The sequence below is a fragment of the Perognathus longimembris genome, chromosome 5 (genome assembly GCF_023159225.1).
Source record: "Perognathus longimembris pacificus isolate PPM17 chromosome 5, ASM2315922v1, whole genome shotgun sequence".
NCBI lineage: Eukaryota > Metazoa > Chordata > Mammalia > Rodentia > Heteromyidae > Perognathus > Perognathus longimembris.
The window spans coordinates 56651065-56674609 of NC_063165.1; the positions used below are offsets into that span (position 1 = coordinate 56651065).

The 23545-nt window shown below is 40.7% G+C and overlaps 1 protein-coding gene across 3 annotated transcripts in view; it reads right to left on the reverse strand.

The window, feature by feature from the left end:
- LOC125351875 (interleukin 1 receptor accessory protein) overlaps positions 1-8661 on the reverse strand; it is a 134752-nt gene extending 126091 nt beyond the window's left edge. For all 3 annotated transcript variants that reach the window (XM_048346946.1, XM_048346945.1, XM_048346947.1), the window contains exon 1: positions 8516-8661. The gene's annotated coding sequence lies outside the window, so the exon portion shown is untranslated. The remainder of the gene's footprint in view (positions 1-8515) is intronic.
- Between the last annotated feature and the right edge of the window lie 14884 nt (positions 8662-23545).

Sequence of the window (23545 nt, forward strand, 5' to 3'; positions counted from 1 at the left end):
CAAACAAAAGGGAAAGATTATATCTTTTTATTTCTTTGTAGAAGACTGTAGTGGTAAATAATGACATAGAGTTTGTTCTATATCTTTTTAAAAAAAGTCTCTATTTTCATTTTTAAACACTAAGCATTATGCATGCCTATTTTCTATTCCCATTTCCCACCTGGATTCTCAAGAATAAAAGCATCTACAGGTCTGAGGAATGTGGCAGAATAAAATCCCTAAGGAGAGAGTGATGTTTTGCTGAATCTGACTCTTAGTGAAGTGCTAGGCTGTGGTTTTCACTGAGGCCAATGTAGCTGCCAGGTGTCAGGAGCTTAAGGTGCACACATGCAGGCTATGATGGGTGGATACTGATGTGGATAGAGTGACATTGCTCTTCAGCTCCCATGGTATCTTTCAGTGCATTGTTCTGTTGCTATAGATCCTCAGCAACTAGCTTAGGGAGCATCTTGCCCACTTTCTCATTGCAGAGAGGGTAAACAAGAAGGCCTAAAAAAAAATAGAGCCACTAATTATTACCAGGACTACTGGACAGTATGGCTGAGGGAAAAAGCATAGTCTTGATCCATGAAATCTTGGAATTGGTAAGTTTAAGGGTCTAAAACTCAGCTCCACTGTTTACTGTAAGCATTGCCTTAGCAAATACTGAGTCTTTAAACTCAGGTTGAAAAATGTTAGCAACCTCTGACCTGATTACTTCAGTATTATTGGGAAAAAAAAGAACGTGTGTGTGTGTATGTGTGTGTGTGTGTGTGCATGTACGCAAAAAGTAATAATCATTTTGACATTATTTGAACATAGGATCCCTTTTCTATTCTAATCCAGTATCCATTTGGAAATGCGGTGGAATCATTGTCATTTCCACTAGTCATAATATTCAAATCCTTATGTATAAGAATCTCATACATTCTGGCTTATGATTGACACCTAACAAAATATAAAATGGTTTTTTATCATCCCCATGTTATTGATGAGGAAAATAATGCAGCAATGAACCAAATAACTTGTTCAAATTCAATGTAGAGAGGTCAATCTAATGTTAAAACCACAGCCACAAAGATGTAACCACAATTTGTAATTTCCAGTGTCTAATTGAAACTGGCTAAAGGAAGTATGCCATCAATGGAAATAATATGTTTAGCTATCAAAATTCATAAAATGACTAAATTCTAGTTTCTGTTCCCTTTAGAGTTGATTAGGAGAGGAAAGGACTGCTGTAGTCATAAAGACTTATGTGCAAGAAAGGTAAGAATCCGCAGGTAGCTACTGGATACAACCTGGACATAAAAGACTACCTTTCTTTATGTTCAACTGATGCCAATTATTTCAAATAATAGCTAGACTGGAGTGCATTCTTCTTGGCTTTTAGAAATCTTGGTATGAAGGCTCATTGTAGCTGCCTATGTCCAAGAAAACTTCCTACTTTCTTTCAAGTGATGTATTTATGACACTTGACCCTGGCCTTGTTGTCAGTGTCTGGAGGCATACATATTCAGTGTCATCATTCATTGCATTGCTTGAAAAATGTCCTTTCTTTTAAAGACAGAATTGTATTTTCGCAGCACAGAAACAGAGCCCAGTCTTCTTAGAGTATGTGACTCTTCATCATTTGTCTGATATCATAACCACAAAATTAAACAATATCAAAATTATCATGCTTGTATACAGATGTAGCATTTAAAATAATTAATGTAGTGAGACAATGTAGGAGAAAGTTTGAAAGCTACTTTGGGGCCTGCCTGATGTAATATAAATCCATTGTCCATTCAATGTAGTTTTTGTTGCTTTGATTGTTTGATTGTTTGTTTGTTGTGCTGAACACAAGACCTGTTCTTTAGTTTTTTCACTGAAGGCTAGTGCTCTAACACTTGAATCACATCTCTACTTCGGGGGGGGGGGGGGTGGTATTGTTTGTATTGTTGCTGGTCCTGGGACTCCAACTTAGGATTTGGGCACTGACCCAAAGCTTCTTTGTGCTCAAGACTAATGCTCCCCATTTGAGCCACAGCATCACTTCCAACTTTTCTGCATAGTTTTATTAGAGATAAGAATCTCACAGACTTTCCTGCCTGAGCTGACTTCAAACGACAATCCTTTGATTGCCTCCCACATAGCTAGGATTACAGTGCCTAACTCCATTTCTGTATTTTATTGATTAATTAGAAATAAGAATCTCACTAACTATTTACCCAGGTAGCTTCAAATCATGATCCTCAAATCTCAGCGTCAGAAGCAATTAGTGTTATAAGAGTGACCCACTGGAATCTGGCACAATATAGTTCTTTGTATGTACAAGATACTGTGCTAGGAATAAAGCGAGATCAATCATGTCCTTCTCTGCTTAGGTATTAATCAGGAACATGAACAGAAACACAAATTATTGGTCAGCACTAAAACTACACCCATCAAAATAGAAAAAGAAGATATTGTATAAATATTTAAGTAGGTTCCAGAACTGGAAGAATCAAGAAGACATTGGAGCAACACATTTGGAAGAATAGAAAGCAAACAGCAGCTGAGGCGATATGGTGTGGAGGTACAGTGCATGTATTAATCTAGTTATAAAAGTGTTTCAATTCTATGGTCTGCAGTAATTGTGGTATAGTGAACCAAAATGCTTTTCAGTATAACACACATGGTTTGTAATCTTTAGTAACTGAATAACCTTGGGAAAGTCTGTAAGATTCTCTATCATCAGTTCTTTCATCTGGAAAAGGCAAACAATAATATATATTTGAGTTATTTTTGTGCTTAAATGAAATGACAACAGTACATGCACCAATGAACGCTGGTTTCTTTTGCCCTCCTCTGTTTCGCTGGAAAATTCATCGTAGACATAAAGGACAAGGGTAGTTTCTTTTTCCTCATGTTAGCCTTGACTTTTGCAAAGAGATGTGATTACAGAATTTCAGAGCTCAAAGAAATTGGTAAGAAAAATATACAGTGCACTTTAGAGGAAGAAATTTAGGGGTCATCTAATTCAGCTTTCTCACAGTTTCAGCTCTAAAATCAGATACCTCTCAATCATAGGCAAAGCAATGCCAGGATTAGAATGGCAAGATATAGAATGGATGGGCCCTAGGTTCTAGCCCAAGTCCACAGCTCTCATCCAAAGGAAAGACAATGGAAGGGTCTTACTACTACTAATATTAGATGCCTACATGACTCTCAACATCACATTACCTTTATGGTCTTGTGACTTAATTTAATGAGCCTAAGTTTCCTCAAAAGAAAATAAAGGTTATTTAAGGATTAGAAAAAATGATGTAAAATGCTCAGCATAAGCCAAGATGGAATTTATTTAAAGGGTAGCTCTTAAATTTTGAACCATATTGTATCAGATTAATAATTTGAAGGAATTGTTGACAGAAGACTCAAGGTATAATGAGCACTTCTCTCCCATGAGAGAAGTGCTAAAATAGGGAATCATGCTTTTAAGCCTCACCATCCCTTCCTTTCCCTACCCCAAATCTGAAGATCCTCCTTTAGAACTGTTTGCCTCAGGAGCTGGGAATATGACCTAGAGGCAAGAGTGCTTGCCTCCTATACATGAAGCCCTAGGTTCGATTCCTCAGCACCAAATATATAGAAAATGGCCAGAAGTGGCGCTGTGGCTCAAGTGGCAGAGTGCTAGCATTGACCAAGAAGAAGCCAGAGAGAGTGCTCAGGCCCTGAGTCCAAGGCCCAGGACTGGCAAAAAAAAAAAATTGTTTGACTCAGGTGCCCACCAGATGCTAGATCTCACATTGCAACTGCATATATAGTGCAGATAAAGTCAGTTGGTCTATTAACCATTCCATCAGAATAAACCAGCACTCTACATTTGTTTAAATGAGCAAATGAATAGCTAACCTGAATTTATATGGGATACCAAATGTTCTGTAACATTCTTGTTCTTTGAGTTTATTTTTCTTTACCCACAAAATAATTGCCAAAATGGGTAAAGAACACAGTAGGTGGCTCTCTTTAGTATTTCACGGGTGAGGCAACAATGACTCACCAGATCCTACATCTGTGTCATCAGCAAAATTCCTGATGAAGTTGAGCAACAAATGAAATTGTGTATGTGCTAGAGATAATCATTCCCCCCCCTCCCCGCATCTGCATCCATCTGCAATCAGAGATTGGAAAGACAGACATATTCTGTTTCCTGTCTACAGTGGGTAAGATAATGCTAAATTTTACCTTTTGGAAAAAGCAAACATAATGTTCCCAAACACCGAAACAAAGGAGCAAAACATTTCTTCCAGAAGTGCACTTGCAAACATGTCTGCTAAATCCCAAGGAGAGAAGTAACCTGATGGCCTGGGAAGTCTCTATGGATACACTGCAGCATTGCTTGAGGCAGAGACAGAGGTATTTTTTTGGAGAAAGATTCAAAGTCCACACCAGTAATTAGCACTAACAGCAATCAATCATTTTATTTTATTTTCCCAAATATTGCCTTTGCGTCCTATGCTTTCTGTTACACTCTTTCTCCATGGAACTGGCTAAAAGTCGAGTGTTCAAGATCCAAGTACTTGGGGCTCATGCTTGTATCCTCAATATTCAAGAGACTAAGATCTGAGGACTGCAGTTTGAAGACAGCTTGGGCAGGAAAGTCTATGAGCTCTTATCTCCAATTAATCAGCCAAAGACCAGAAGTGAAGCTGTGGCTCAAGTGGTAGAATGCCAGCCAGCCAAGCACTTGAGCCAAAAAGCCAAGTGAGAACACAAGGCTCTGAGTTCAAGTCCCAGTACTAGTATGTGCATGCATATGAAGAGCGTAGAGAATAGAATTATAAACATTATGCCCCAACAGCCATTTTGCTTCTGTACCTTTGCTTGCTAACCCATGGGGAAGTGGAAAAATACCAGCAATCTTCCTATAGCTACTCTGTAACCCCCCACACCCCTCTGTGAACTCTGTACATACTCGAATCTGAGCACGAGATAACGGCCATCTGGCCCAGGGCGTGATTAATTGTCCGGCCTGAAGCCCACTCGAGGTTGGACATAACTGTCAGCTCTCGGACCTGGGCACAGGGGGTAGGAACCGCCTGGCTCCAGGAATGTGGCTACATGACCACTCCTGGAGGCCCACCCCCAGGGTTAAGGCCCTCTGACCCATGCTTCGGCAGAAAGACCCAGGCCAATCCTGAGGCGACCAGTAAACTAGGGCAAATGTCAACCAATCATGTACTTGTAACCAGGGGTCTTCCTCATCTTCCCTGTACCCATCTATAAAAGCTGTACTGGAATTGTGCTCGGGGCCTCTCAGCGTCACTGACAGTGAGTGCGCAGGGGGGACCTGGTTCGAACATGCAATAAAACGACCCTTGCGGTTTGGCTTTGACTGTGGACTCTGATGCTTGTCTTTGGGGGCCTTAAAGTCTGGGCATTACACATACACACAGGCACACACACATACACACAGATCAATGGATGTTTGTGCCACTATCTTTATTGAAGCCTTCAAGCTTTTACAAAAAGAGGAAGGAAGAAATCACTCAGAAACGGAATAAAGCTTGAAATGATCCTGAACTTTTTGACTTCATAATCCCCTTTCTCCTAGGAATTTAAAGTGTATGACATCAAGCAGATGATAATAAGATTACCTTAAAGATAATCACCTTAAAATCTCTCATCTCTCCATCTCTCTCTAACTCTCTCTCTTTTCCTCCACTAAACTCCACAGTCATATTGAAGATTTGATGTTGAAGAATTGTCCTCTCAGCAAAGAAATATCCACTTTGTGATTTGAAATCACTAGCCAAATAAGGTCACCCTAACAACCAAAATAAATTGTTCAAGTTCTCATTGGAGAGGTAGGCAAATATGACAGAAAATTCCCTGAGTTAGGTGTCAAAAAGTGTGAACTATATTCCTAGATCTGAAATGTGCCAACTGCCAACCATACGACTCCTGGCAACCTCTTATATCTCGGTGTCACATTCCAGTTTTCTTTTCAATAAATCAAAACTGTGGTAGCTAGGAAGTATAATTTAGTAAGGATGGAGTCACAATACTTCCACATGACATTAGTTCACTGAATTTAATCTTCACACAAATCTTTAGGGTAAGCATTTTTAATCCATTTCAGAATTGGTTAATACAGAGGCTTTAAGTAATTTGTTCAGTAGCATCCAGCTACTTAGGTATCCAAGCTGGGATGTGAAATCAAGTAGGTTTTACCACCAGCCACAAGCTCCTTCTACTATTAATATGCCTGACATATCCTTCTGCCAAGGCTACTGCCAATACGAAAGGAGATAATACATGTAGGTTACACTTTGGAAGATGTAAAGTTGGTATATGGATGGCTAGGGCAGCCACACATACTAATATGTATAAGGAGGAAGGATGTAACCAGGCATTTTTTTATCCATCATACCACAAGAAGCAAAGAGAGTTGGCTTTCAAACTCCTTCCCCTTGGGATGACCTTATATTGGACATTTTCCTTTTCCCTGCAAGTCCATGGTCTCTCAGGCTCACATTAAGCTGTATCCCTGCCAGTTCATCCCAATGCACAAACAACAGAGAAAGCAGAGAGAAGAGATCCCAGCCTCTGCAAGCCTTTGTTATGGGAAGTAACTAAGTGGCCACTGTTGGACTCTCCCCTTCCCTCAGGATGCATCATACTCCTCAGGCATCCATCGATACCCATGCAAATGCTATGGTATGGATTGTGAAGGAAGCAGCCAAATATAAATGCTACACTCTTAGCTCAGAGACAGAGACTCACAGCATAGCCATTGGGTAGCAGTAGTTAATTGTCTGCATCAAAATAAAATCAATTGTTATGAGCACAGGGGGTATCTAAAGAAAACTACTGATTATCAAATACCAATAATACAAAAAAAATGATGTGGGCATCTGTGTGTGTATGTGTGTATGTGTGCGTTTAAATAAAGTAAGTTAGTGTTCAAAAGAAACTGAATTGAGCAGAATCTCTGAATAATTCAAGAGAAATACATAAAAATCAAGTCACTTTCTGGTATTAGCTGGGAAATACGAAGTTGCTAGAATAACTGGAGAGGTGAAATAGAATGTACAATCTAGAGCCAAGTGGCAATTTGCAACTTCCTCCTCTCCAGGCTGTCTTTACCCCTTATCAATCACATTGAAGACCTTTTTCAGTAAAGGATGCCTCTGAACAGAGCAGTTCCCAGGCTTAAGACTTGACCTAAAAACCACTGGGAAATTCACATCATTTGAAAATCAGCCATTGTGTATCCCAAATCAAGGACTCATGACCCAAGCCATAAGCGGACAACATTTAGAAAGCACTAATAAAAGAAATAGGAAAAACTACCAGGAAGAAAAAACATCACATTTTCAGTTTTAAAATTAAAAGACCCTCATAGGTGGTAATAAGAAGCCACCTTTCTCAAAAATCCAGAGTCTCCGGGGTTCCTAAGAACAATATTTTATTACAATAGTTGCATCCGATTGAAACTATAGTGTCAGCCCAGGCACTGTGCTAAACAAGCCACCCGAATTATCCTACTTCATTCTCCCAACTACCCAAAATGACCAATGAAAGCCCCATAATCTCCATCTGTGGCTGAAAACAGTATTATAAAGGTGGGCTTAACTTGCCCGAGTGCACAGAGCTAACACTTTGGCAGAAAATCAGAGAAGTCCTTTTTCAGCTGATAACTGGGAGATCTATCTGCACAGTAGAGCACCACAATGCCTCCCTCCCAGGGTGCCCAGGTTCAGAATTTCACAACCAGAGGGTGGAGAGAAGACAGGTTAGAGATGAGGCTCTTAAAGGAAACCGCAGAACTTTACTGGTACGTTTTTCAAAAATTTTTTTTTAACTCAACCTTCTTGTTCCCTCCCGGTACCGAGAACTACGAAGTGGGTGTGGGATTCCATGAAGCCAGTTCTTCCTAAATGATGCACATCCCTTGCCCCACAGAGCCAACAGTTCCCCTCCTTCCACCACACCCGCCCCCATCCCCTTTTGGATTGGGGAGAGAATTGTGTGAACCACAAGCAATCGGTCCCCAGAGCCCTGGTGTCCCTTATCTCTCCCCACAACTCGGACAGCAACATCTTCCTGAGAAAGCAGGTCAGGAAAAAAGCGAGTGAGGCTGCTGACAGCTTTCCCCGGACTGTCATAGCAGGGGTTGGGAGCGACAGGGTACAGAGTGGGCATGCTGAGACACTCCGCCTTCTATCCTGGGATCAGGGGATCTCCAGGAAGCAGCGCTGTGGGAGACGACTCACCCTTCAAAAAGCTGTAGATGGGCAGAGCACCCTGCAGCCTTCCCATGACTGCATTACTCAATCCCTACAAATCAAAGATGGGGCTGTGGACTGCTGAGTTCGAATCCCAGCACGACACGAAGTAGCAGCGGATGATCTGTCTTAAGCCACTGGTTTGCGCTGTGTCTCAGTTTCCCCGTCGGGCATATTGGAGGGTTGAAAACAGGAAGATGAGTCGGATCTCTTAAGAATCCACCTAGCCTGACTTTCTGCGGCTGGCTATTTCCTCCCAGCGCTCACTGCAGCGCCAGACTCACCTTTCTTGGGAAGCTGAGCTGTTGCCGAAAAGGCTCGGGGATGCTTGCCAGGTGGTCCCGCACAGCTTCTCTCCGCGCTCTGGGACCAGCGCCTCGCAGCCCAGGACCCCGATCCAAGCAGCCTTCCCCAACCAGCCTCTTACTTTCCGCCGCACTTTCTTTTTCCCCCTTCGGGGCTCCTCCCCCTGCGCCGCGCGATTGGCCGCGAGATCCGGGATCAGGCTCCACCCGCTGGCTCGCCTTCCGATCCACCCGCGCTCTGGGCTTCCCGAGGCTGCGGCCTCTGGGCCGCACGCGGGGCAGTCCCGCCCGCGGAGAGGAGGAGCCGCTCCCGGCTCGCCCACCCACCCGCCCGCGAATGCTTGGCTGCGCTCCGGCCTGGCGCGTCCCGCCACCGCCTGGACAGATTGGAGCGCGCGCCAGGGAGAGCATTGCACGGCTCCAGCGTCTCCAGGTGGCACGCTGCCAGGCGCTCCTCCGGGAACAAACGCCTCCCCTCGCCCTGTACCCATTGAGAGATCGTGGTCAATCTCGGTTGTTCATCCAAGCTCGCTCTCTCGCTCTCTCTCTCTGTCTCTCTCTGTCGGTCTCTCTCTGTCTCTCTGTCTCTGTCTGTCTCTGTCTCTGTCTCTGTCTCTCTCTCTCTCTCTCTTTCTCTCCACCCCTCATCTCAATGTATTTCACTGCTGCATTGTGAAACTATCTGGTCAATTCAGGCGATACGAAGTGCCAAGTACAGTGCGCAGTGTCTTCATCTTGGGATCTCTTTCTTACTTAGCTAAAAAGGACTCGATAGTCGTGGGCCCACTCAACCAGGTCGTGTTAGCGGGACTGAACCTGTCAAGTGTACTGGATTCCAAGGTCTAAGCACTTGGCACAAAGCAGGTCCTCTGTGTACCTTGCAGAATGAATGCAATAACCAACCAGCCATAGAAGGACATAGTCTCAAAAGAATGATTTCCTTTTCATTCATTCTCATTCTTCCAGTTTTTGGCAAATGTCTTCAGTTGCAACCACCCACTCGAGGCAGTAGCTGTATAACCGCCCTGAGAAGCTCTATAATGGCTTTCCTTAAGTAGACGCTTTCAAGAGCCTTCTTGTTACCTCGGTTTTTGATTGGCAAGGCCTTTCAAACCCCGCCCCCATGTACCGCTCCTCCCTCATGTGAGAAACTCCCTAAACAAGGCAATCTGCAAGTCTCACGAATTTTTCTCATATGCCTCCTCCTCAAGCCTTCCTTGTCATGGTCCTTGACGCTCCTTGACGTTCATCCCACTCCTAGAGATGCCTCACTGAATACATTATTTCATTTCCTCAATAAGTTGGGATCTAGCTTCGGACGGAGACTGAAGAGGAGGTAAAAAGAATGTAAAACAGAACCCTGGCGAATGGGGACCCAAGGGTCTTCATAGATGTGGATCTTGCTAAAGATCCGCCTTCCTATGCAAGATCCTACTTCCTGTATCAGTTGCTTTCGAGTCATTGTGACCAAAATACTTGAGAGAAGAACTTAAAGGAGAGATTTCTTTTGCTTCACAGTCTTGGTTATTCTGGGCCCATAGAGTTAAAGAGCTACAAGACACTGGGAGTGCATGGACAAATTAGCGGTTCACCTTGTGGTAAAGGACTTGGAACAGACATATCCTTCACACACACACATTTCCTCCATAACTTTCTCAAATAGCACCACCATCAGCTGAGGACTGAACATACAACACATAGGAGCCTGAGGGGGATTTTACACACTGAAACCGTAGTAACTCCCCACGGTGTATTCAAACAATAGTTACAGTATGTCACTTCTTGATATCACTGAGGAAGATTCTAAGTAAGTATCTCTAGATACCTGACATGTGCAACATACAAACAACGTTGCTACTGATCTAAATTTTTTAAAATGACCCCAAATCATGTTCTCTAAGTTACAAAATGTAAATGTTCTCCGTATGTGGCAGAAATACAACTTTTCTTTATTACTCATTCATTCGTTAACACATATTCCACCCACCGACTTTTGTTTTTACGTAGTAAACTTACTAAGCACTTATATAGTACTTACAAAGTAATACACATAGTCATAAGGGCTACACTTACATAAATTCACTCAGTGTTCACAACAAACTATAGGATACTATTATTATCTATGTATAAAAGATGAAGAGAAGTTAAGTAATATATCCAAGGGTAGAAGTCTACAAATGGAGATTGCGAAACAAGCACCCAGATACCCAGAATCCATATTCTTAAACAACCAGCTATACAATCTCTGAGCTACAAAGAAGCCAGACAAATAATAGAAATTCAGAATTGGACCAAATGTAATTGTGGCCTTTGAGGAGTTACCCATAAATTAATGAAGACAGGAGACAGTCATGTTGTAATTTGAATTCCACATAAATGGTTAGGATTTAAACATGTTATATAATCATACAATAAAACATCTGCTGTCATAATTACCAGATTAAACATATATGTCTACAAAGGGAAAGGCTTACAGTGTAATTAATAAGGTTAACTAAAAGTTATGAAGAAATATAGACTGGAACCAATTGAAAGGAAAGTGAAAATTGTTAGTGTGTTAGGCTATGATAACCTGACCATAGATTTTGTTTTAAAATTTCTAGTATCAAATAATTATCCTATAGTTGAGTATCTATAGCTCACATCTACAATCCTAGCTGCTCAGGAGGCTAAGATCTGAGGACTGCTGTTCAAATTAGCCTTGGCAGAATACTCTTCCAGAATCTGTCTCCAAATTAACCTGCAGAAAGCTGAGCTGGAAACATGGCTCATGTAGTAGAGTACCAGCTGAGCAAGCATAAGGGATATAAGTATAAACTTCAAAAGACTCAAATGGGGGTAGAGGTAGTACATGTTTAAACTAGTCATATAATAAGTGTTCAATGAATAGCTGTTTCTTTAATGGATAAATGAATAAATGAAGCTTCAAACTCAAGGCTATTTAAAGCCTAATAGTGCTAGGTGTAGAGATGTTCAATGAAATGTTTTGCCTTGAAGTACTTGGTGTAAAGGACTATTTCCTTCTTCTCTTTGCTACTATTCTCTACCTGCTCCCCAGCCCTGAACCTATAAGTATCTTGCTGAAGCTAAAAAGAGCCCCAGGTTTTTCCAGTCCTTCGAAGGTTTGTCACTAATCCACATGTAAGGTCTCTAATGACCTCCATTTTACTATGTTCAGTGGTCCATTTTCAGTCCTCACACTATTAACCTATTAGCAGTATTAGACACATTGATCCTTTGCTTCTTGATACCCATTCATTCTCTCTTCTGTATCTTGCATATATTATCTGCTGCTCCACATCAGACTTTCATGTATCTCTTTATGATTCTGGATGGTCAGAGAATGCCAGAGATAAATCTTTGGAGAGATCATTCTATCTTCCTCAGAGATATTACCCTGACACATAACTTGCTAAAAATCTCTGTGTGATAATGACCTGAAATTTAACTACAATCCCAAACAACAGACTATACATGCTGGCACGTTCTGTCCCTCTTGATGTTTCACGTACATCTCACAGTTTACATATTCAGTATCAAGCTCATTGTCTTTGTCTCTCACCAAGCCATCTCCTGTCCTCAGCTTTGAAACAAATACATGTTACCCTGTAGCTCAGGTAAAAAAGATTTGATTCATGATTGATTCTTTTATTATCAAATTGCTCACCTGCAGGCCACTCACAGATTTTTTGGGGGGTTCTAATATATTCACACTATATCTTAATTCTTTTCTTTTCTTTTTTTGCCAATTCTGAGACTTGGACTCAGGGCTTGAGTACTGTCCCTGGCTTCGTTTTGCTCAAGGTTAGCACTCTGCCACTTGAGCCACAGCGCCACTTCTAGCCGTTTTCTGTGTATGTGGTGCTGGGGAATTGAACCCAGGGCTTCATGTATACAAGGCAAGAACTCTTGCCACTAGGCCATATCCCCAGCCCAACTATATCTCAATTCTGAGTACAATTTCTCCTCTCTACCACAGCTCACATAGTCCAAGCCACTGCCATCCTGTCCTTCATGACCATCCTTATTTAAGCTCTTCTGCAAAATGTCTACTTGAACACTGCAGATTCTGTGGTAAGTAGAAATCATAATAAATACTGGCTATTGATTAAGTGTGAATCTTCTAAACCATACTATCCAAGTCCAAGTTCAAATTCTTTAAAATGGTAACATAACGTAGTCAAGTTATTCATTTATTTTGTCTTAGTTATATTCTTGGTAAAACTGGGAAAATAAAGATAAGCTTATGTAAGTAAACGAATTGGAAGAGTGCATGATACTTCTAAGAAGTATATAAATAACCACTATTATGTTCCCAAGAAGTACCATGCCATACATCCTTGAATCTCAAATATTCTATGATTTCTCATCATAATTTGGTAAATTGACAGAGTTCATACTGTGGCTCTATAGCCCTTTGTAATCAGCCAACACTGGGATTTTCCTTCACATCTCGCATTGTGTTTCCCTTTTGTTGCCCAACTTACTAATATAGTCCCATCCTACAACTTTGTACTTGCCATTCCCACTTCTTGGAATGCTATCCCTTAATGGCTTGCCTATTTCATTCCTATCTTCATTCCTGTCACCATCCAGCTGACAATTTAGTGAAGCCTTTCCTAACCACAATATTGACAACACTCTGTATCTCCGTTGTGTTGTATTTTACTTGATTATTGTATGCCTTTTTAACTAACATGCAAGCTGTAACTGGTAATATGTTTTACAAGCAAATAGTACTTGGCATGAGTATTTACTAAGCTTTAAGTATGAATCCAGCCCCCAAATTTCCTTTCAAACTAAAACCCAAATAGAGTAAGTGTCAATTTTTTTGCCATCTTTCTTTTATTTATAATTTAGGAAGCAAAAAAAAAAGTCATATGAGAAGAAATAAAAAAACAACAACAAATAACTATTTGGGGCTAGGTTCCAGATTAAAAAGTAAAATTTAGAGACTTTTTGTGGTTTTTTTTTTTTTTCTGTTTGATGAAAGGTGAATGAACAAAAAAATGGCCATGGAACTAAAAAAAAAAGTGAAAAAGGAAAAAAACTGTCACCTTATACACTGTTAATGTTTTCACCTTCTGTAACTCTTGGTTCTTTTTCTTCCATCCCTTCAAACACTCTTACCTATGCTCTAGCTGTATGTGATCCCTTTTGAAATAATCAATGTCTTTCCAAACTTACCTAGAGGCCAATTCCTCCTCATTTCCCCTTTTGTGATAAAAGTACCCTCCTTTGACTCCTCTCTGGGACCCCTCTCCTAATAGAGAGTCTCAATAGTTTTGTTTGGGTTTTCACTTTCTAATAAACTTACTCTGTATACATTTTAAAAACACTTTTCCATGGGCTGGGGATATGGCCTAGTGGCAAGAGTGCCTGCCTCATATACATGAGGCCCTGGGTTCGATTCCCCAGCACCACATATACAGAAAATGGCCAGAAGTGGCGCTGTGGCTCAAGTGGCAGAGTGCTAGCCTTGAGCAAAAAAGAAGCCAGGGACAGTGCTCAGGCCCTGAGTCCAAGCCCCAGGACTGGCAAAAACAAAAAAAAAAACAAAAAAAAAAACACTTTTCCATCTTCATTTGGACCAAGTAGATACAGGTAAAGAAGTAGACTAACTGTGCATGTTAGGACAGAAAGTGGAGAATGTCTACTCAAATGTTTAGAAGACCCATAAAGTCATTTGGTACATAACAAACTGTACACCTATGCTTCTTATATGCTTCTTGTTTGTACCTTAGGTCATCTACCTGAGTGGCCTAAGAATAATGCTATAAATATCCTATAGCCCTTGGCAGAAGATCAATTCTCTACTCCAACAATACACGCGCATGTGTACACGCACACACACACACACAAGTGATGTGGAAGAGAAAATATGGCTATGTTATGTCGTGGGGGCCTTTCTTTATTCCTGTTCCTCATCCTTGCACACTGTGTTATGTGGTGTCCTGGAGGAAGAGCAGGGAAAGAGGAACTTCTGAATCCTAACCCAAACACCCTGTGTCTGCATAAGGATGGAGGTGAGCCCCAATGGAAGATCAACTTCACACAGAGCTGCCAAAGATGAACACAGCTGGAAACTGGTTAAAACGATGAAAGATTTTGTTCCCAAACTATTGACCAATAGAGCAATGTTCCTGTGTGTACTAAGGTAATCTGGACATTTTAAAGGGAGAATAATGAGAGGTAGGGCAGGAGGGACAGTCAGTAGAGTCAGAGAAGTGAACAGTTTCAGAAGATTGTTCAGTGTAAATGTGATTAGGCCAGCTGCTGCTTCTGCTAGTGGGTAGTTTCAGGATTTAGGGCTCTACCCTACCACTGAGACTGGGAGACAAGCTTTACAGATGAATAGATTTTAAAAGAAAGGTTTTCAGGTCCTTGAGAAAGATTACTGAGCTGAAAAAGATCCATAGTCACAACAGGAAGTCTTTTTTAGGTAATACCCTAGGAAGAAGCGGGCAGGTGCCTGTCATCAGCTATTGGCTACACAGAAGCCTCAGTGTCCTGACATTAGGCTTTCTCAGACAGTCATTTTAATGGGGAACGTAGGAGCACTGACTCATGCTATCAGAAACCATGCTACAGTTTGATTGAGTCTCTTAGTGCAGGAGTTTAGAGGGAGCTGATAGACTCTTTCAATTTTCAAAGGTTGGTAGATAATCTCACAAAAAAAAAAACACCCACAATTCAATTCACTAATTGAATCTTAATCTCTGAGTGGCCTCTTTCAAGTCAGCCTCTTCTTTCTTGGGATGCTTGTCTTCATGGTGATACAATTCCTGTGTCATCACATGGGGCTATCGGTGACAGGGTGAGGGTTGAAAATATATTTTATGAAAGACAGTAGGAATCTTAGCCAGGCCTAGAGCTTCCACTATTGTTAGAAAAGACTTCGTGTTTTTTTTTTGCACACTTTTCTCCTTCCAAACAAGAATTTTGTGCAAAGGTCATGATTTTAATAAAGTCTTGGAAGATGGTTATTATGCAGTGTTGACACTTTACTACAGCAAGAAATCTAAAAACGAGAACCTTGCATGCATAAAAAGGGAACACTTACCTATTACAGTTCTAGCTTGGTCTTGTAAGTCGTTACCACATTTACCAGCTTCCAGTGCCCCAAATCTGATCTAAATGGAAGTCATGTTCTTCACATAGACATCGTCACCTGTCATATTCCATAAACCAAAGCACTGCACTATTTTTCAAGGCAGAAACAATCTAAATTGTTCACCATCTGGTGAAGGACAACCAGTCAGACCCAGAAAACTGTGTTAATGCTTGCTTATTTTGCTGCAATCTGAAAAGACTATGGCAACAGACCCTATTGTGTTTTTTTTCTGTGCAGAAATGGAAATGTTCTGTTTCTCTGATCCTCTAGCAGAGAGACATTTGTATAATTCATTTCCAGGGGAGAATTTTCAAATAGTCACATGGGATTCGTAGATTTTTGTATATGTTTTCTGTGCCACTCTTGTTAAGTAATGTGTTGTTCATCATTTATCCACTCACTCACATATTCAAACATGTGTTGAACATTTGCTCGATACATGGCCTGTGAGCACTATTGAGATGACTTCTTTATTGTAGGCCAGAAGAAGAGAAAAGCCATGTAGATACAATCTCTAGAAGTTTGGAGTCACACCCCTTTTTCATGAAGGAATTGGCATTTGAGCATGTGGTTTCTCCTTGGATCATGTATTATTTATAAACCTTACAATATTCTCCAAAGGTAGATGTGATTTCTCCTGCTATTAGTGATAAAAAAAAAAATAGACTTACTTAAGGTCACACAGCTTGTTAGCACTAAAATCAACTGCAAACCCTAGATTCTTAAAGTTCCCCTCTGCAAAACTAAGAGTCATAAGAAAATATACATAAAGTTTTCTGGAAATATAAAGAAAAGAAACTAAAATCAAGAAAAGAAACAGTCTGGTGATATAGCCCAGGGGTAGAGTGCTTCCCTAGCATACATATGGCCCTGCGTTAAATCTCCTGGACAGATAAAACAGACAAACAAAAGATGCTTCAGGTCCCAAAGTAGAAGGAGTAAGACTCAACAGAATGAAGAGAATGCCTTAATTCATTCATTATTATATAATTAAAACAACTCTAGTATGATGTGGTATGTAACTTTGGAAAAGTGCCATGGTTCTTCATGTAATCCCAGAAATAGTTTTCATCACACATCACTGAAGAGTAGGAAGCTTGAAGCAGGAAGGGTGGGTCTTCTGATTCTATCATAGAAGTAGGAAGAAGTGGGATAAAAGGCTGTATGACTGTGTGTGGGTCAAGCCTTATAAATAAAAGAAGAGAAATGTCACCTAAGTTACTCAGAGACCAACAGCTGTAATTTAGCTGCCCTTTTCCTCCAGGAATAGTGCCTGACACTGAGAATGTTTGCACAAGTGGATAGGTACTCTTTAAGACTGTTTTCATTTTTTTAAATCCAATATGATGCATGCAATACCATCATGAGATCCATATTCCTTATAATTTTAGAGACATGAAAAATTCTGAAGCTCAGGGAGGTGATTTGGATTTCCCAACATCAAAGAGGACCGAAAGCTGTGTGGTAGAATTTTACTCAAGAACTTATAATTATTCTCTACTCTCTGCTTTGCTCAAAATGACACATAAAAGTACTGCTGTGCTGTTACTATTTTTATTGTTTTAAATAAACATTTTTAAGCACAACATGCATATTTAAAATGGCAGTAATCATATGTTTACAGCATGATGAATTTTGACAAACCATGCAACTAGAATCTACCTCAAGAAGATCACATTACCAAGCCCATGGATTTTTGTATAGTATGGCATGGATTGTTACTTAATGTGATATTTCTACTATTTCTATTTCTACTATTGCAAAATAGTTGCTTTTGTGTGCTTTGGGTTCATGCACATGATATTCTTAAGAACTCATCAGCTCTTGAATCATAATTTTCCTGGAAAAGAAGCTAGTTCAATGATAGCATCTCTTTGGAGAACAAGAGTGATCAATCACATCAGAGATATCTTCATCAAAAAACAGCCCTAGCTGTTGGCCTGTAATCCTAGTTACTCAGAAGGATGAGATATGAGAATCATGTCTTGTAGCTAGCTCTGGCAATTGAATCTGAGATTTACTTATCTCCAATTAACCAACAAAAAGATGGAAATGGAGGTGTGGCTCAAGTGGTAGAGTGCTGGCCTTGAGCAAAATAAGCTAAGGAAAAGAACTCAGGCTTTTAATTAAAAACCCAATATTGGCACGAGAGAGAGAGAGAGAGAGAGAGAGAGAGAGAGAGAGAGAGAGAGAGAAATAGAGAAAGGGAGGGAAAGAAATAGGGAAAGAACAGAAGGAAAGACAGAGTAAGAAGGAAAGAAAGGAGGGAGGGAAGGAGGAAAGCAGGGACCGAGAGAGGGAACAGAGAGAGAAAGAGAGGGGTTGAAGGAAGACAGAGTAGCAAAGAACTAGAGGGAGAAAGAGAAACAGTCCTAGCAATACACCTTTAGATTATTAAGCCTGGGACAAATCTAGCTGCCTTTGCCTTCCAAGCAGCTAAAAGAGAAGTATCAGAGTAACTTTACACCTACTTTTTAAAAAAAATAACATGCAATTGACATACTGGTTGGTTGCGCCTTTAAGATTAGATCCTATTAAAATTAAAGCATTTAGATAGCTCAGATACAAAAACTCCTGAAAACAAGAGCAGAGTCGTATTGTGGAGAGCAGAGAAGATACATTATGCCCCTACCTGCTTCCATGAAGCCTCTAGCTCCACTTGAGCATTGAACACTATCACTTCTACTTTTGGGGTTTTTGGTTCTTTACCTTTAGAAGGATCAGGATCTTGCATTATTGTCCTCAACAATTGGCCATCAACCCTTCATCCTTAAAATTACCTGTTTTGTTTTTTTTATATTGCTTTGTTTTTCCTATGTTTGGTTTGCATTTAATTACTATTGAGATTCCCATCCCTTAGTCAACCTGTGAGCTATGAGGAACATGTGAGATGAGTGCCCTCACTCCAGAAATGGTTCCTATGACTGAAATTTTGTATGTAGAATGACTAGACCAGCTGACCCACACATAACTTCCAGGAAAACATTCCTGAGATTATATGAGTTCAAGTATAAATTTGGCAAAGCTGACAGTTACTTCACTCCACAAGAAAGTAAACCAAAAATCTATATACTGAGCATGCTTTTATTAGAGAAAATACCTGCCAATGTTTATCACAAAAGGAAGTCAAATTTAAGAGGCAATTGGTAAAATTTACACATAGGAAGTTATTCAAAGGAAGAAAGAGCAACTGAGGAATTGCCTGGATTTGTGTGGAACTTACTAAATTTGAACCATAGTATTCTTTGCTTATTTAAGACTTCAGATATGTTATTAAATGGAAACAAATACTAACACAATGAGTAAACATAAAATTGTGTTCTGGGGAGGTGTGTGTGTGTGTGTGTGTGTGTGTGTGTGTGTGTGTGCCTTTAGTGGGACTTGAACTTGGGATCTGGGCTCTCTCCCTTACTTTTCTCACTCAAAGCTTGTGGTACTTTGCCACTTGAGTCACACCGTTTCACTTGTAGCTTTTTAGTGCTTAACTGGAGATAAGGCCCCACAGACATTTCTGCCTGGGCAGGCGTCCTCAGATCTCAGCTTCCTAAATAACTAGGATTACAGGGATGAGCCACTGGCTAACATCCTGTTTTGCATTTCATAGCAAACACAATGTAATCTTCCAAAGGGAATTTTCTGGCATGAAAGCTACTTGTAGTAAGTCGGTGCACACATTCTCATTCTGACCATGAAAGAGGAGATGAGTGTCAGTTGGGAAATCAGGAGCTGTTATTTGAGATCTGCACTGAGATACAGATGAGATTTCTTAAGAAAATCAAGGGGAGACTTCTGGGAAGATGGCGGCGGAGCAGCAGAGCCCTAGGTGGGCTCCCCCCGACATCGCAGTTTTCCCATCCCACAGAAACTTTTACCCCTAGAAAGATAGCAAAAGTAAGTTATAACAGTACAGGGATTCTGGCCAGGAAGGAAAAATTGACGTTGCTGGTCTGAAAACACAGATTTGAGCTCAGGGCAGCGTCCCGCCACCATGCCAGTGCTGGGGCCAGCACGGTGCCCCACACTCCACGCACCTAAAGCACCCAGTGGAGACCGGGGAGAAATCCTCCAGATGGCGGTGTACAGACAGATCCCAGGCTGAGCACAGACGGGCCGAAATCGCAGAGAAAGCATGAGTACCCCCACGAAAGTCACTCTCACTCACTCCCACAGAGCAGCTCCTTCCCCCACCACCAGAGCAAAGCGCCATCTTTGACACTGGCATAGGGTCAGACCAGACTGGAGCTAAAGCCCACCTAGAGAAAGTGAGGACAAAGCGGCCATCTTTGAGAAGGGCAAGAGGGACCGACCAGTAAGAGCCAGCTCCACCCAGGAGTACGACCCTTGTCCAGGAGAGGGGCTTGTCCTGGGCTTAGCTAGAGGTGCCTTCCCAGACCACTGGACTTCCTAAATTAAAAGCGAAAGCGGCAAACAGCTACCATACTGGCGGCACAGAACAGCTACAAGGGAGAACAAACAGTTCCTAAGACAGAGAATAGTCCCATTTAGAAGCCCAGTTCCCAGCTTGAAATGGAGCTGAATTCCATACCCAGCTCTGTCCAGGAGGCTGCCCTGCCCAGGAGGAAGGAACCTCCCCCAGGCGAGCAACACTCAGCTGGATAAACCAGACCAGGGGCAGCCCGTCCTGCTGAGTCCACAGGCTATTCAAAGCCAGGCATAAAAGGCAGCGGCCCTACAGCAGACGGGAGGAACCGCAGTTCCCAAGACTGTTCATGTCCGCCACCTACAGAGGACGCCCAAGGCCTACCTGCAAGCTGAGGGAACCACAGAACCCCAGGAGTTCACTGACAGGGGAAGAGGGTCAGAGCAGATCCACCTCCTGTGAACTGAAAGCAAGTCAAACCAGCCAAGCAGCAGAATAGACTGCAGACCATCGCAAGGAAACCAGAGACTGTACAAAGCCCACCCAAACAAGGAAGACTCCTTTTTATTTTTGTATTTTTTCTCAAACGTTTTTTAAGCTTTCTTTTTTTTTTTTTAATATATTCTCATTTCTGAAACGTCATTGGTTTGTTTTTGTTTTCCATTTTTACCTGTTGGTTCTATCAAGTTCTTTTTTGTTTGTTTTTTTGTAGTTTGTTGTTTTTTTTCCTGATTTCTTTTTGTTTTTTGTTTTTTATTTTTTAAAATAATTTTTCTCTGTTATGTGCATCTGTCTTCCAGTAATTTTTCTTCATTTCTCTCTTTGCATTCTCTTTCTTTAAAAATTACTTTCCTATGAATAACACCTCCACTCTTTACTGCTAACTCTCCATTGTCTATCATTTTTACCTTGTTCTTTCTACTGATTCTACTCTCCTCCACATTTCCACGTCACTGAAACTAAACCAAAATCATCTCCCCCACCCCCAAACATTTTACTCTATTCTCTTTACTACCTCTAACTTACCCTCCTGACTTACTTTTAGGACCTCCAGATTCCATTGACTCCTGGTTACTGGATAGAGGGTATCCCTGCTTATTCTGAGTGAATCAAAGGGGTTCATAGAGAAAGCCAGTCCAAAAAGAACTTAATATAAGAACAATAATTACTCATAGGGTTGTAGCAATAAATAAGTAACTACTGAATATAAGGCTCAGGATTGGTTGTTATATTGAAATTGTATTCTTTAGGACAACCAAATATAATTTTATACACAGGTATAAAAGGTACCCATATATAATTGTGAACTTCTGAGATTTACACAACAGTACTTGGTAAGGTCTGCTTTGGGTCTTAAACAGTGCTCACAGGTGCTTGTAGATTGGCATTCCCAATCCAAATGGGCAGAAGAAACACAAGAAAGATGCCAAACAATGGAGTATTATCTCCCACTCAAAACAAGCAGGAAGCAGAGCAGTCAATCAAAGACATAGAAGAGAACCCTCAAAATGCTCTACAGAGTTTACTGATAAACATGATAAATGAAAAGTTTGAATCTCTTCAGTCAACTATTCTAGAGCAAGAGGAGGCAAAGCAAAAATTAATGGAGAATTTCATGTCCTCCACAAATAGAAGGATAAATGAACTTCAAGAGTCAAATGAAAAGATAACTACCCAGCTAAAAGATTTGAGAGTCAGCACTCAAAACCAAATTAATGAAGTTAATGAAGTAAAGAAATTCATGCGGGACCTAAGAGATAATTACAGCAAGGACATGGAAATCATCAGGAAAGACCAATCTGAAGGAAAAGAGATTCGAAATCAAGTAGCTAGCCTACAGTCCTGACTAACTGAAGCAGAGGATCAAATCTCAGGAGCTGAAGATTCTCTAGATTCTCTGGAAAAAGATCAAAAAGCAATACAAAACCAATCCAATTGACAAAACAGATTGCTCCAGGAGATTCAAGATACAATCAGAAAGCCCAATTTAAGGATAATAGGTGTTGAGGAAAACCTGAAGAAGGAAGTTAATGGAATAGGCAACCTATTTAACAGAATATTAGCTGAGAACTTCCCAAATATCCAGAAGGATAGGCCTATACAGATACAAGAAGCATTTAGAACCCCAAACCGACCAGACCAGAATAGGACATCCCACCGACACATTGTGATCAAAACAGGATCAATAGAGTCCAAGGAAAGAATCCTTAAAGCTGTTAGGGAGAAGAAAATAATCACATATAAAGGAAAATCACTCAGAATTACCCCAGACTTCTCAGCAGAAACCATGAAAGCAAGGAGAGCCTGGAATGAGGTATGCCAAACCCTAAACAAAAATAACTACCAACCAAGAATAGTGTACCCAGCTAAACTCTCATTCATAGCCGAAAGTTAAATAAAAGTCTTCCACAGTAAGGAAAACCTGAAACAATATATCTCCACCAAACCAGCTTTACAAAAAATCCTCAAAGATGTACTATACAGGGAAAATAATCAAGATCCCAACGCAGTCAGAGAAATGAACCCTAAATAGTAAACCAGAATATCAGATCAACAAATGGGAAGACTCAGCCTTTAATAAGATAGGGATAATGAAAGGAACAAATGATCAGCTCTCAATCCTAACTCTCAACATTAATGGACTTAATTTGCCAATCAAACAACACAGGCTCATAAGTTGAATCAAAAATCAAGACCCATCTTTCTGCTGCCTCCAAGCGACTCATCTATCCAGCAAAAGTAAACATTTTCTAAAAGTAAAAGGCTGGAATCAAATCTATCAGGCAAATGCCCCCATAACCAGGCTGGAGTTGCAATCCTAGTATCAGACAAAATCGACTTCAAATTAAAAAAGCTAAGAAGAGACAAAGAAGGTTACTACATACTAGTAAAGGGATCTCTTCTACAGGAAGATATAACCATCCTAAATATCCACACACCAAATACAGGAGCACCCAACTTCATCAAACAAACACTACTGACTCTAAAAACACTCATAGACCCAAACACATTAATAGTTGGGGACTTTAACACTCCACTATCACCTCTGGATAGATCAACATGCCAAAAACTGAACAAAGAAACCACAGAACTAAACAATTGCATAGACCAACTAGACTTAATCGGCATCTACAGAATATTCTATCCTGCAACAACAGAATACACATTCTTCTCAGTGGCACATGGAACATTCTCCAAAATAGATCACATCTTAGGTCACAAAGAAAATCTGTACAAATTCAGAAGTATCAAAACCATTCCCTGCCTTCTTTCAGACCACAATGTAATAAAATTAGAGCTCAACTCAAACAGCCACCACAGAAAATCCTACAGGTCATGGAGACTAAACAACACACTACTGAACCATCAGTGGGTCATTGAAGAAATTAAAACGGAAATTCAAATGTTTTTGGAACTCAACCAAGTTGAGGACACAAAGTACCAGCTCCTTTGGGACACAGCAAAGGCAGTACTCAGAGGAAAATTTATATCTCTGAGTGCATACACCAACAAA